Source organism: Pelobates fuscus, chromosome 7 (assembly GCF_036172605.1).
Source record: "Pelobates fuscus isolate aPelFus1 chromosome 7, aPelFus1.pri, whole genome shotgun sequence".
In the NCBI taxonomy this organism is placed as follows: domain Eukaryota; kingdom Metazoa; phylum Chordata; class Amphibia; order Anura; family Pelobatidae; genus Pelobates; species Pelobates fuscus.
The window spans coordinates 125,849,548-125,863,690 of NC_086323.1; the positions used below are offsets into that span (position 1 = coordinate 125,849,548).

At 39.2% G+C, this 14,143-nt stretch overlaps 1 protein-coding gene across 9 annotated transcripts in view; it reads left to right on the forward strand.

Moving 5' to 3' along the window:
* Positions 1–6,023: 6,023 nt before the first annotated feature.
* The window catches only part of SEMA3F (semaphorin 3F), an 85,120-nt gene continuing 77,000 nt past the window's right edge, over positions 6,024–14,143 (forward strand). For all 9 annotated transcript variants that reach the window (XM_063426587.1, XM_063426589.1, XM_063426590.1 and 6 more), the window contains exon 1: positions 6,024–6,503. The gene's annotated coding sequence lies outside the window, so the exon portion shown is untranslated. The remainder of the gene's footprint in view (positions 6,504–14,143) is intronic.

The window sequence follows — 14,143 nt, forward strand, 5'->3', positions numbered from 1 at the left end:
AAGGCGGAATACAAAGTACATTCAATTACAACATATTAGCAGTGTGTAGGACAACCTTTAGGGAACTAGTTCCATAGTCTGAAGTGGCTAGGTTTGCCACATTTGTATTCCTAACGCTATAATGTTACTTTAAAGTATGCTACAGCTTTCTGCCGTGGAGTCGTATCCCGTTAGCTTTGTCTCCATTTTAACAAAAATTCGTCATGAGTAGAAGTACACAATATATATTTGGGGATCACTATAGGGTCAGGAAAACAAACATGTATTCCTAGGTGGCTTGCACCCCTTTACCACCCCTCTAAAAGTTTAAAAAAAAACTCACCTTATTTCCACCACCACACAGGTCTGCCGGCGCTGGCTCCACTCTTTTCTGACATCAAAATGGCTGGGTTTTTTTATTGTTTTTTTTTTTTTTTTTTTAATCGGCGCGGGGCCAATTGCCGTTTTAGCCAAACAGCAACTAATGTTTACATTGTGTCAATGCATCTCTATGAGGAAAATTCAGCGTCTCCATGCAGAACGTGGGGACACTGAACGGCAGGGCTGCTTACTGTGCAGCTCTGAGCCAGGAAGCCCCTCCAGTGGCCATCTGACGAGTGGCCACTTGGAGATGTCCCTAGGGGCAATGTAAACACTGCCTTTTCATAGAAAAGGCAGTGTTTACCTGGAAATGCCTGAAGGGAGCCATTATATTCACCAGAACAACTACATTAAGCTGTAGTTGTTCTGGTGACTATAGCGTCCCTTTAAGATATCAGCTGAAGAGAGATCAGTGTGAACACATGATATGACCCTGCCCTACAGCCAATCACAGTACTTTTAATATATCTACGGTATTTCAAATACAATTACACAGGAATAGGGGCAAGATATATAAGGAGATTCATTTTTTTTTTTTTTTTTTTTTAAGAAATCTGGACGTGGAGAAAAATACAGCATCATTATAAATCAATCAAATATACAAAGCCATGAGTCTGGGCACCATAACCACTACAAGCCAATGTTGTTGTTAAGATGCCATTAGGCTTTAGACACTGTCCCTTGGCATTCGAAATATCTATTTAATATATATTTTAAAACCATTCATTGGCTGAGCATGTCATCTGACTGGCTCAGCAAATCAATAGCGTTAAAATATGAATGAAATTGATAGTTTGAAAGTGGAAATTCTGCATTAACAAAAGGCAGCATGTGGCTTGAGTTTTGTTCAGTAAAGCAATCTTTCTTACTTAAACCATGACAAACCAGTTGTTTCTGAACTACATCTCCATGATACTAGCCTAAAGGAATTGTAGTTTGGTTGTTGGTTAGCCTTCACGGCTACGGATAGAGATAGTTTCAGTTTGATACCGTGTTAATGACAGAGTGGCAGATTAAGCTAGTAGCCTCCCTGAGAGTATAGAGCATTGGCCAAAGTGGACATCTGACAGTCTCTTCTGCTCCATATGACCACCCCCTAACAATCATACAAAATAATCCTAGGTTTTCCTGGTCACGTTAATGACTGCCATACTTTTACCGTCACCTACACAGTGTTTGGCAAGCGACTCAAGTCTGGCGGGGAGGGAGTTAAGTGAACAGCAGAGGCCAGTTCAAACATTGGCAGAGATGTAAATATTGACAGAATAATTGTCACTAATTGCATTCCTTACATGAGCCAATAAGAAGGGCGGAGGGGGAGGGGGACCTGTTACCTCCACACGTCAAGGATCATTACAAACAGAAAACACTGGCTCAAATAAAGCGTCCTGCTGCGGGAGATAAGTCTAACACCTGCTCCTATGTAACATATCTTCGCAGTGCCTAGGATTCCCGACCTTATAATGCACAACCACAAGAATATACTGTGGGATTCAACTAACGTAAAATAAAATACTTAACATGGAGATATAATTGCCTCGTCCCTTAGGGTGGAAAACCCAACGCAGGCTTAAAACCTATTACTGCAGAGCAGGTATACTCATTATCCTGCAACACATACAGTGTTATTCACTGAAGTGTCAAGTGCCAGGAATTCAAAGTGAATTCAAATAGAATTTCAAACTTAAGGCCAAAGCTGATGAAAAAAAATAAAATAAAAACCTGGGTCAGCTATGTTTTTACTGTTATTTTGACCTCAAACCCAATTCCCAACAATTTGCACATTTGTGTCAATATTCAACTCTGTACAGTTTCTCATTCAGCCATTTGACACACATTATAACTTTTTTTTTTTTATTCTTTCTATGCACGGTTTTGTGAACTCGGGCATCAATGCAATTCTTTTGGATACATGTTTCAATTGATCACAATCTGTTATAAAAAAGTTTCCAATTATTAATCTACCAAAATTCCTAGACTTTAATGGTGACTTTTTTTTCCTAAAATAATGAAATTAAGGCTGATGTTAGGAGCTATTAGAATGCACTGTTGCTGTGTTTTGATTTTCTCCTACATCCTATTGTGTGTTTTATATATAACTGTATCTCATTTTCACTACATCCTGATCATTCTTTCCTCCTTTCTTCAGCGCTCTGTCTGCTTTCTGCTATTTTCTTCCTTTCTTTCCTCCCATGTTTTTTAATATATCAATATCTCTTCTGCTATTTCCTCTGTGTTTGCTTCAGTTTCCCTCTGTTTATGTCTCCTTTCCCCTTCTTCCTATGCATGCTTCCTACTGTCTCCAAATCTCTCACACTCCTCCTCGTTTTGTTTATACTCCACGCATCCATCCACACTATGTCTCATGTTGTCTCTCCCTGCCTAATTTAACACCTAATTATGTAATAACACGTCTTGAGTTTTGCGGTTCATTTCCAGCAAGCTCAGTAATGAAATGATAATAAACTATGACAAACGAGGTGACAAATCCCTAATTACCTTAAAATAATGTGCCCTTAACTGTCCAAGTTGCGACCCGCTTTGACACAAACCCTAGACATGACCTCCTGACAAAGTCCTTGGCTACTGTGTATTTCAGACAAGTGGCAAGTATCTGCTATATGAAGCTCAGACAGGAGATTACCTTCAATTAACAAGAGGGGATTAGGGTATCACCATCTTGGCTGCCAGAAGGTCCTGCTTTGCAATTCACTGTAAGTACACCTGATAACTAAAGGGTTAAAAAGGAAGGTACCCTGATAATGATGATTGCTCATATATACCATCTGCTGGGATAATACATGCCTTGTCTTTGAAGGGCATCTCTGGTGATGGAATGTGACAAGCCGATGCTGTGTACTGCACTAAGGAAACGTATTTATTTCAGATACACTGTGACACAGAAGGATATAAAGTGACACGCACATCGCAGGCTGGCCTGGTAGTTATTTTTCTGCCTCTAGGAAGGTCCTAGGTTCAGCTCAGATAATGATCCCCTGAAGGAGTCTGCACAGGAACAGTACATTGCTGCAGGGAGGACATGAGATACAGACACAACAGCCCCATACTTCCATGAATATTTTACCAACTTGGCCTAACAACCACCCCACTTCCTCAAAAGACCCCAGGGAACACACGCCATCTCACTTTCTACCTGATTAAAGTTTGTACTGACTTTACAAAACTTTATTTTACAATCTGCAACTACTGTCCTGCTTACCGATACAGATAACTATATATCTATAAATAAAATGTTGTCAAAAGTTGTGCCCTTGCAAATATTAAATAAATGATATTAAACTTTTTAGCTTACTGCCTGACACAATAAGCCCCTTGACTTGCTCTCTTTCTACAATAAAGAATAAATTCCATTAAAAGGTCTGATCTTGATCTACTGGCCACAGTTCCCCTCTCTATAATTTGACAGCACTGTCTCTCTGTGCTCATTTCCCCCTAGTGGACACTATCCAGCTGCTGTGATTTTGTAATCCCTTTACTTGAAAGATGCCCGGTTTGTCTCTGTACATTACAGCCAAGCCACTTAGTCAACCTAAAAAGACATCTGTGCCGTATTCTGCATAAGGAGCAAGGACCGGCCAACTTTTTTGGCAGGACTTGAAAATCATCAAGCTCTGCAAATACTGACTTGTCAACCTGAGATTTATCACATAATATCCATTTTAATGGAGAGAATTTCACATACATGATTCATGCCTTAAGGGAACATTACATTATTTGAGAAATTTAAATGAGGTCAGTGCTCTAAACCCGTAGGATTACATGCCTGACATGTCACAAAAAGTTTCTTCAGAAAAGTCAATACATTTATAGGAAAGTGTCACTTTAGATCTGGTAAATAAAAATAGTTATCACAATATGCCTACAATTCACACGTTAAAACCCGTGGTGGCAGACGGTGAGCTGGACTGATGATAGAAGGTGTCTAACCCCTTGTGCAGACTGCTTTAATACACAATTATATAAAGAAATAGAGGAAGCTATATTCCTAATGGGTTTTGCTGCGAGGGGTCTGATGTCTTTGCTTACGTGGGCACAATTCTCATTCATTCTTCCCTCTGCTCCAGCACTGAGAATTCTACATGTATTGCATTGCTTGCAACGTCAGTCACAGTGCCAGGGGGTATACAGGGACCATAAACCTTTGCTCTCTTGGGGCAGACAATGTCCAGGATCTAGATATTTTAGGGGACCCTCTGAAATCTCACTACACTGCCGCAAGGTGCCACAATGTGCTCAATGTAGAACATGCTGTAACCCCTTCCCTGCTGGAGGAGCTGCAGATCAATGAGGAGACAAAAATGAGCCGAGGACCTCCCGCTGACACCCAAGCAAAGCCATTCAAATGGAGACATAGACATTTATAACTCTTTTATTAGGCAGCGGGATGTTTTGCTCAATCAACATGAAAGGAAGTGATGGTCTGCATATGGTTATGGGTGAGAGGGGGTGCGCTACAACAGACTATCCAGGATAAAAATGGAGAGACGCTCGCTCTGCATGTATCCCTAGATAACGAGCTGGGGGTAGATGCTCTGCAGATGTGCCTGAAAATTACAAAGCTCTCTAAAACTGAAAAATAGTGTATTAATATTTATCTTGCCTGCCTAACTCCTTTCCACCCTGTTCTCCCCTCGACCCTCCTTATGTCTCTCCTCTCCTCTCCCCCAACCCCCTTTTTAATAGCACCTTAAGTAAGTGGATACAGTAACAGGCATTTATCTTGCAGAGAACAGTCAGGCATCCAGCAGACCTGATCGAGTGGGTTAATAAAAGCTGATTTATAGGCTGTACGTAGATGATGTTGGGCGTCCAGAGAAAACTCATTAGTAGCTTGTCTGGGGTTTCAGGAGAGGTAAGAAAATAGAAGGGGTGAAGCAGACAGCATGAGAGATGAAGAGTGTGTAACTGGGGTGAGGGAGCTCACTGAAAAGATAGTGATGGGCACAAGACCAATAAGGGAGAGGATAGGAATGAGATGAAGGGGAGTGAAAAAACTAAAGGAATGGTGAGATTAGAAAGACAGCAGTAACAAGGAAATATGACTGGCAATTAAAGAAACAAAATAAGATATGGGCACCCAAGCAGAGGAGGAGGCACATAAAAAAAACAAAAAAAACCTTGACAAGAACCAGTGCGAGGTGTGCAGAGAGAGAGGGGGGAAGGAGGGGTGGCAGACTTGGCGTCAGGAGGTGGTGGAGGAGTAACTGGTAAAAACAGTCTGGAGAAAGAGAGCTGAATTTAAGAAAAATATAAGAAATACATAACAGAAGGCTGGAGCAGCGCAGAGTGAGAGTTGATTAAGGAGTAAAAAAAAATATATACATTTTTTTAAAAAGTGTGAAAGGAGAGAAAATGAATGAGATATGGGAAAGGGAGAAATATTCAATTTAAAAAGATATAAAGAAAAAGATGGAAATGTATGTCTGCCTAGCCTGCAAAGAGTGCAGCTTGTATACACCTGCACTCTCTCCCCTCAGGTGAGGGGACATCTAAAAGGGGACAGGCAGGTAAAAGAGCATGTGTCTGTAGGGGAGGACCAGGTGAGCCGATATGTGGATGGGGGGTGGGGTGGCTCTCTCTGGGAGGCTGGAAGAGGCTGGTTTATGTAAATTTTTTCAAGTTCCTGACTTTCTCAGCCTGACTGCTGTTCAGTTCCAGTGAGAACATCATCAGGGGAGGCTGTGGTATCTCGCATGCTTGAGAGCTGCTGCTGCTTCTTGCTGCCCACAGTCACAGAGCTCTGTGCCCTCAGGACAGGAAATCTAGCCTGCAGCGCAAGGGAAAGACACTTGGATTTATCATTTTTTACACCTTTCAGCTTTTCGGATCACTGAATCCCAGCTGATTCCTCCTATAGCACCCCTGCCGCTCTCAGACACGCGTACATCACTGCCACTGTCCCATTTAAGTTGCCCACCTTATTGGGGCATGCGCCATTCTGTACATTTATGATTTTTCTTTGCCTTTTGTGTGTTTACCACCCCATGGTACTGGAGGACCTTGGATGATATTTTTTTTTTCTCCTGAGCTTCAAGCGTTGCCATCTGTTATAATTCTTCGTGGCATCCCCCTACAATCTCCATCCGTGGAAGTGCACAGCCGGACATCAGGGGTCGTGTTAGGTAAGTGCAAAAGGGGGGTACTGAGGGATTGTCTAAGAAAATACATGGTTTTCTCGTTCTTAATGCAGCAGTCACTTCTGTCCTGCAAGTCTTTAATGTCTCGTATCGATTATACCTCACATCTGTCTCTCACTCTCCGGCATTAAACCTTTCTCTGGTCTTATCTCACACTCTCTTTAAGGATTTTTTTATAGAGTATCTTTCCTTATATCTCTCTCACTGAAATTCATTGTCTGTCACACATATAATGAAGATCCCTGCCTGTCTGTCCGACTGTCTCAATGCTGCATGTGAGAAGTCTCATAGTCCATAGCAGTCTAACCTCCTACTCCTAACGCTCACATTCCACTCTGCCATAAAATGCACACTTTACTCCTTTCTAGACAAATAGGGATATCATTATGTTCTATCACTCCATCTTTTTTTCCCCCATTAAGTCTTATATTTCCCCTATCTTAGCATTTTTCTCCCCATGTTCCCTCCCATTCCTTTCTCTCTCTCTCTCTCTCTTTCTTCATTGCTGTTCTCTCTTTACCTCTTTCTGCCTTTGTGCTGCCCGTTCGCAGGGTTTCCTCTGTGATTGAGACAGAGAGAATGGAGAGGTAGATTATTGAGAGAAACACAACCAGAGAATGGGAGAGGTAGGGCGATTATAACACAAGTAGAGAGAGGTTAAGGAGTAATAATTCAGGGTAATCGAGCAGTAAAAGAAGGGTGACAGAGCAGTAAAAAGGGGTGACAGAGCATTAATAAGAAAGATGATCGAGCAGTATTAGGGGGTGACAGAGCATTAGTAGAGGGGTGATCGAGCAGTATTAACGGGTGACAGAGCAGTAATAGGGGGGTGATTAAGTAGTAATAGAAGTGATCCCCATTAAGTAATAGAGGGGTGACAGAGCAGTAACAGAGGGGTGACAGAGCAGTAATATAGGGATGATAGAGCAGTAATAGAGGGGTGCCAGTGCAGTAATAGGGGGGTGACAGCGCAGTAATAGAAGGGGTGCCACCGCAGTAATAGGGGGGGTGACAGAGCAGTAATAGAAGGGGTGCCAGCGCAGTAATAGAAGGGGTGCCAGCGCAGTAATAGAAGGGGTGCCAGCGCAGTAATAGAGGGGTGACAGAGAGATAAAAAGAGATGTAATGGGGCAGTTAACATAGAGGTATAGGAGCAGCAGAGGGTGACTGAAAAAAATGAAAACCTTGAAAACAGAAGGAAGGTAGACTGAAAGTAGAGATGACCTGGGAGAAAATGTAAATTTAATGATAAAGGAAAGAGAGACAGAGTAAAAAGTAATTATGCAAAATAAGCTGTTTGTGATTTGAAATGCATAGATTAACCCCTGTGTATTCGTTCCTTTTAAAAAAGCATGAAAAGACCTTCTGAAGAGCCTATAAAAGAATAGCTCTATATGTTCCCAATGGACATCACTTAGCATGTTACACACGCTACTCTGCTCAGAAGAGACAGAGTATCAATCTGCATCATATTTCACAGCTATACAACTTGATGTTGCATTTATTTAACTTCATATAACACGCTGTATCGACTCAGTACTTAAAGCTATTGCTGCCCTATTCAACACTGTATAAGACACGAATCCATGTGTTTAACTCTATGCAGCATAAGTATTTAACTTTATTTTAAAAAGCTCTAACATATATTTGTTTAATTTTGTACAACTTGTAGCTACACTTACTTGCAATGTAATAAGATACTATCTATATATACAGGAGGAAGCAGGCACGTCAATTTATTTTAGAAAAATATATGCACTGCTACATATAGCTGTTAAATCTAACACTGCAATATGTATTATATACATTTAAATTTTTGGTATTAATATATACAGCTTGGTGCAATTTCTCCAATGCTATACCGCAAGCACCTGTATTTATCTATGGCAAAAGAAAACATACAAAAATACTCACCTCGCATATTGGTAATCTGTATTATTCTAAAATTGCTGGGGACATGACAGGGGTATTTTTGAGGGAGGGGGTGGGGGGGATTGACAAAAGTTACAATTTCTCAGCTAGGCAAATATTTCATATTCACAAATTAAGTTGGTTTTACTTTTTGTAAAATAAATGCACCCTATATATGTGAAATGAACTCTAACTGTAAAAATCTAAATATGCATGTGTTTTGAAACAGGCTCAGTGGGATTGTGAGAGCTCACTCGTGTAGATCATTTTCCCGAGACATCCCAGGGGTAGCCAAAAGGTAGTCCCCTACTTGTAGAACTATAGCTTCCATGATGCCTTACCAACCTCAAGGAATTGTCACCTATAAAACTTGTAGTGGGTGAAATTAATGTAATAATGTTATGATCATAGTTTCAGCTCAATCAACAAGCATTCCTCAATAAATGACAAATGTGGATTAATGGGATCGAGTACCAACCCTAAAAATCTAAATATTTTTCCTCTTTAATTTGGCACCGTGCTACAATATTTTGCTATAATATTCTTGTAAATGTTTTTTCTTTTGGCAACTACATAGGTACATTTCTTATTGGGAGATTGAGGGTGTGTATATTTTGTTTCTTTGTTCCAAATGTCAGAGATAATTATACATTACTCAGCGAAAAATAAGAAAATAAATATAAACTTGTCCTACCACGTCCAATGCAAAAATGGACTTCACACATGAATAAACTTAACTATACCCCACATTCCCCAAGTCTACTTTTAATTCTGCAGTCAATGGAATGGTTCCTATCAGTTGGTCTGTTGTCTTCTTGTTTCCTTTTCTTCCTCCATTTTTAGCTTTTGTTGGTTCCATGAATTACTGCACTTGTCCAAGAAAAGGGTAAGATAGGAGAGGAGGGACAGACTGGTACATTTAAGGATCACAGACCAAACCATGCCACCACCTGCCTTTGCCATTAGCCAGTGAATGTTCTTTATATTGTATTATTATCAACTCCTTTCCAGTCTCTCTACTAGATACATTACCCACTGCTTCCTAACAGACTAATGGATAAACAAACTTAAGCAAAATGCCCAAATAAACAAAACCAAAAAAAAGCCAACAGGAAATGATGTCCAGTCTGTCTAAACATTCTCTGATAAGTGGTACTGTCATTCTGTTACAGTAGCAAAACTGGTGGCTCTGTGACTTAAGATGGAATGGAGACCGTCAATATACTATTCTAAACTCTTACCCATATCGCTATGTATTGCACTGTGCCATACCAGCCTAAACCTAGACCTCACAGCCTACTTTGTGCTTCCACTCTCCGTCCTATAATAAATCTCCATACACATTTAGCAAGGCTGCATTCCCCATTAGTGATTTGTATTTATGTATTTATTTTAAGCACAAGTTGCGCTTAAAGAAATTTTTTTGCATGCTTTCTACTAATATATTCAGTTACACAGTCACCTTATTGTGCTTGGTGCTGTGTAGTTAGCATTGTAATGGAGACTTACATGAAGTAAACCAAGAACTGGACTAAGACCAGAGCATTATAACAATGTAAGTGTTCTGATGTAAATTAAAAAGCAATTCAAATTACAATGCCTCAAAAGGCTTTGTTCAAGCACCTTGTTATAATACAGTAAATATGTTAACATAGATATTATTGTCCAGTTCTAGGAACACTAATCAATGACCCACTCTCTCAGAGTAGTCCTTATATAAGGACATGTAATAATTCCATGCGGAACAATTTAATTATACAGTAAAGGGCTGTCATCTGGAACCGTATGGAGAATTATTCACATTTTAATACAGGGATACCAGCGAATGTATGCAGAGTGAAGAACAATAATAATATGCACAATGAAATGTAAATTTCTAGGTTAGTTCTGTGATGGAACTTGCTTGAGACCTTCTGAGTAGACATTTAAGCTTTGAGAAAGCAAGGTAGCGTTAATCCATTGTTCATGTTTAATCCTAGTGATTTCCTTTATATTAATGTATATGTTAGATACAGACTTGCTATTTTATATTTCCTACAGCGGGTTTATGTGTACCTATCTGACAAGGCCTAAAAGAGACCAGACTGACTTTCTGGAGACACTGCAATTTCTGGTTCTAGGTTGTTCTTGTGAGTATGGCCACCAGTCTAAAATACTAATGGTGGACCTTTTCCACTGCTACTGCAGCACATAACTTCAGTGTGGGCTAATCACAGAGCAAGCTAACACGTTAACATTCTGGCTACTCTCAATGTGCCTTACACATTATTTTAAGAAAAACATACATAGAACAATAAGAGATTGTTGACAAACGTAATAAAAACTACTACGGCCTCTAAACTTCTTTGCTTCCACCAAAACTATTGAATTGCTGCATAGAGCACCTTTATCGTGAACAATGTAAGGAGTGAGTAGAAAAATCTATGGAGTAGTAGGAGGACCAAGAAAATAATTGCGTGGAAAATTACAGTGACGTTACATAACGCAGAAGAACAAGGAAGTAATTTGTATAGATCCGTAGAAGCTAAATTGAAAATATGTGTGGTAAAGTAGGCAGGAAGCAGTTGCATGGTGCCAAGATCTGTAATAGACGTGTTGTTTAGGGCACTATCTATATTGTATGGTGAATATGCACAGAGCAGTGGTAGTTAGAGATAACTAGAGCTGAAGTTAAAAAAGATTGTAGAGACAGTTTGCATGGAACACTACCAGTTAAAGGCTATAGTTGTATGGTGAACTTAAAGTTCTAGAGACAAGTAATACGAGACAGGAGGAACTACAGAGATGATTTGTAATGGGAAGAGAGCTGTGTAGAACGTTAGGAGATTTAGATGATAAGGAGCACCACATTATAAGGAGCACTAGAAGAGATTTCATAAATATCAGTTGTATAGAACAGGAGGTGGAATCTCTGGCCGTTGTATATATAAATTAAATGTGTGAAACAACTGTTATCTGGGATGTCAAGAATAATAATTGCATGAATCAGCAATACTGATTACAGAAAAGAAGTGAGGGATTTTGTGATTCAGTAATGAGTAACTATTCTTTAAAGTCACATGATGTAGATATTAATTGCTGTTTCTTGTTTCTGTGAGCATTGTGATTTAAAGGAAATATGCGTTATAATAAGATGCATGTTTCAGCTTTATAGTATAGAGTGAAAATGAAAGTTATGTGAGCCTTGTATCCAACCCAGTTCACCCTTCTGTACTGTTTTCTATGGCCAGGATCAAACTTGTAACACGGATTCTGGTACGGAACACAGAGAGCCGCCTAATCCCCTAAACCTCGAATATAACCTTCTCCGAGCTCAAGGTGAATATTCTTACCTCACTTCGGCTACCAGCCTAAAACAATATTTTCATAGAGAATCTATTACTAAGGGAAATACCATCAGAAATAGCACACATTTTTTTTAAATAAACAAGAACTCTGTTGTGGGTCCTTAAAAACCTTAAAAAGCCATGGCACACTGGGCACTTGCATGCTATTTTTGCATTTTAACTAAAAATACCAGAGAAACGGTTTTAAATATCAATGAAAAAAGTTAGATTTGGCTTTCAGAAATAGTCCAATTTCCTGATATATATATATATATATATATATATATATATATATATATATTTGTCTAAAGATACTCATGCACCGACTGATTTCTTAGGCATATTAAAGGAGATCCACACAGTTATTGGACTTGCCCTAAAACATCCTCACAGATTCACTTCAAAAATGTTGACTTTGAAATTCCAACATTAAAGCTTATAGTGCAGTTGTTAACTACAAATATCATTTGAGAATGGAGAATTCTGCCGATTACAGCAGTGTACCCAATGCAGACAATTTAGGGGATCTGGTATTAGGTGATCGAGCGTTAGAGAGACGAATGGTACTTTTTTTTTTTACAACAGAGACCCAGTTTTCTTTCAAAGAAGATGCACATACACAGACAAACACTATCACTCAACACAGAAAGAGGAAAATTCTCATTAAGTGCAGAGTGAACACATTCTTAGATTCCATTTAGCCCATACAAGAGCTACATTTACCTTTTCAACAGGTCCCCATCCCATACCACTTCACCAGAGACACTCTGTACATCAGTCGACGGCCCATTCCAGCCCTTGCTCTTTTCAGTCCTCTTTCATAAATCCCAAAGTTGAGAGCCATTTACATACATACCTTTCTAGCTGCTCACATACATATCACAATAACAATCATTCATGCAATTAAAAGCATGCATAGGTATATGCATATACTTCCTTGTAGACACACACAAACACACAAATAGTTACCTTGCCAATAACTCACCTCTACCTATGCATGATAACATGTAGATATGAACACACATTCATACATAGACACAAAACTTGACGAGTTGTCGCAAACTTGACAGATTGTCAGTTGAACAATCACTCACAGAAAACCTGCTGTGCTACGAAGCACTACGGTGCAGGTTTTTACATGATAAGCTCAGAATTGTCATGGAAAGTCAAGAGAGCATCATGATTGGATAAGGAAATTCCAGGTTTGGGCAGAGCACAATGAAGAAGCTGCAAACTGTGAATTTACATATGAAGTTCCAACAACTGTATCTTTTTTTGTATTCTTAGATTTATCGTTTTTGCATATATATTTTTTTTTTTTACTCTAAAAGCTCTGCTGTTATCTGAGTAAGTGCTAAGTCACAATGGTTTTTTTTATTTATTTAAATGTATTAATATTGCTTCCCCTGCACAATGATCAAAGGCTGATTTCGCCAGTGAAATATTACCAAATCGCTTTCCTTCTTTGAAAAGTTAATTATTACCAGCTTAGGCAGATGTCTGTCACAAACATTCTGAACACTATTCACATACCAGCAGGAAACGGTTAACTGTATAACCTTGAACTGCATTTTTTTCCCACTTGGCATTCAGAACCGTAGGTTCTGTATTTGTAGTACATTAAGGTCCCTGTAATCATGTTCTGCAGGTCTATATTTAAATGCAAATTCTGCATCCAGACTCCTTACTCCTTGGTTTGTGTTTCCAATACATTACGAGATAAGTGGAGTTTGCTTTCTCCAGTCACTTAATGCAAATACTTTTGATGGACATACAATCACACTTGCCTCGCCTTCTCTTTTTGTAATGCACTATGATCCTTAGCCTTAGTTATTTATTTGCAGCGTGCTTCTTATTGTGCTTGTGCATGTGAACAGCATTCTACCCATTGCAGTATTTGCATTTGAAATGCATTCATGTTTTCCAGTTTATCTGGTTTTGTATTTGTGGTGCATTGTGAAATGTGATTTCTTTAATATCACTTGTTCTGTATAAAGCAAATTGCTCAGGGAGCATGCAATTAAATGGTTGTTGTCTTAAAGGAGATATTTAAAGGCTGCGTGACGTTTTTGAGTGACACTGATATGGCACTTGATCAAAAGTCTCTGCAAAACAAAGAAACGGATTAAGGTTTGGATAGGGAGCGCTTGGGCATAAGGGGTGGCAAGAATTAGGGAGTGTTTAGGGATAGAGGGATTTAGACTAAGTACCGAACCCTATGTTTGTCTAATTCTATTATACTGAGTACAGTCATGTACAATCGATGTGTAGAGACATCTGTTAATCTTGTAGGTCATGCACACTCATTTTATTTCTTTTAACTGTTTCTTTACATTGGTTAAAAACCCATTATAGAACACTTACATTTCTCTGTTCTAATAAGGATTT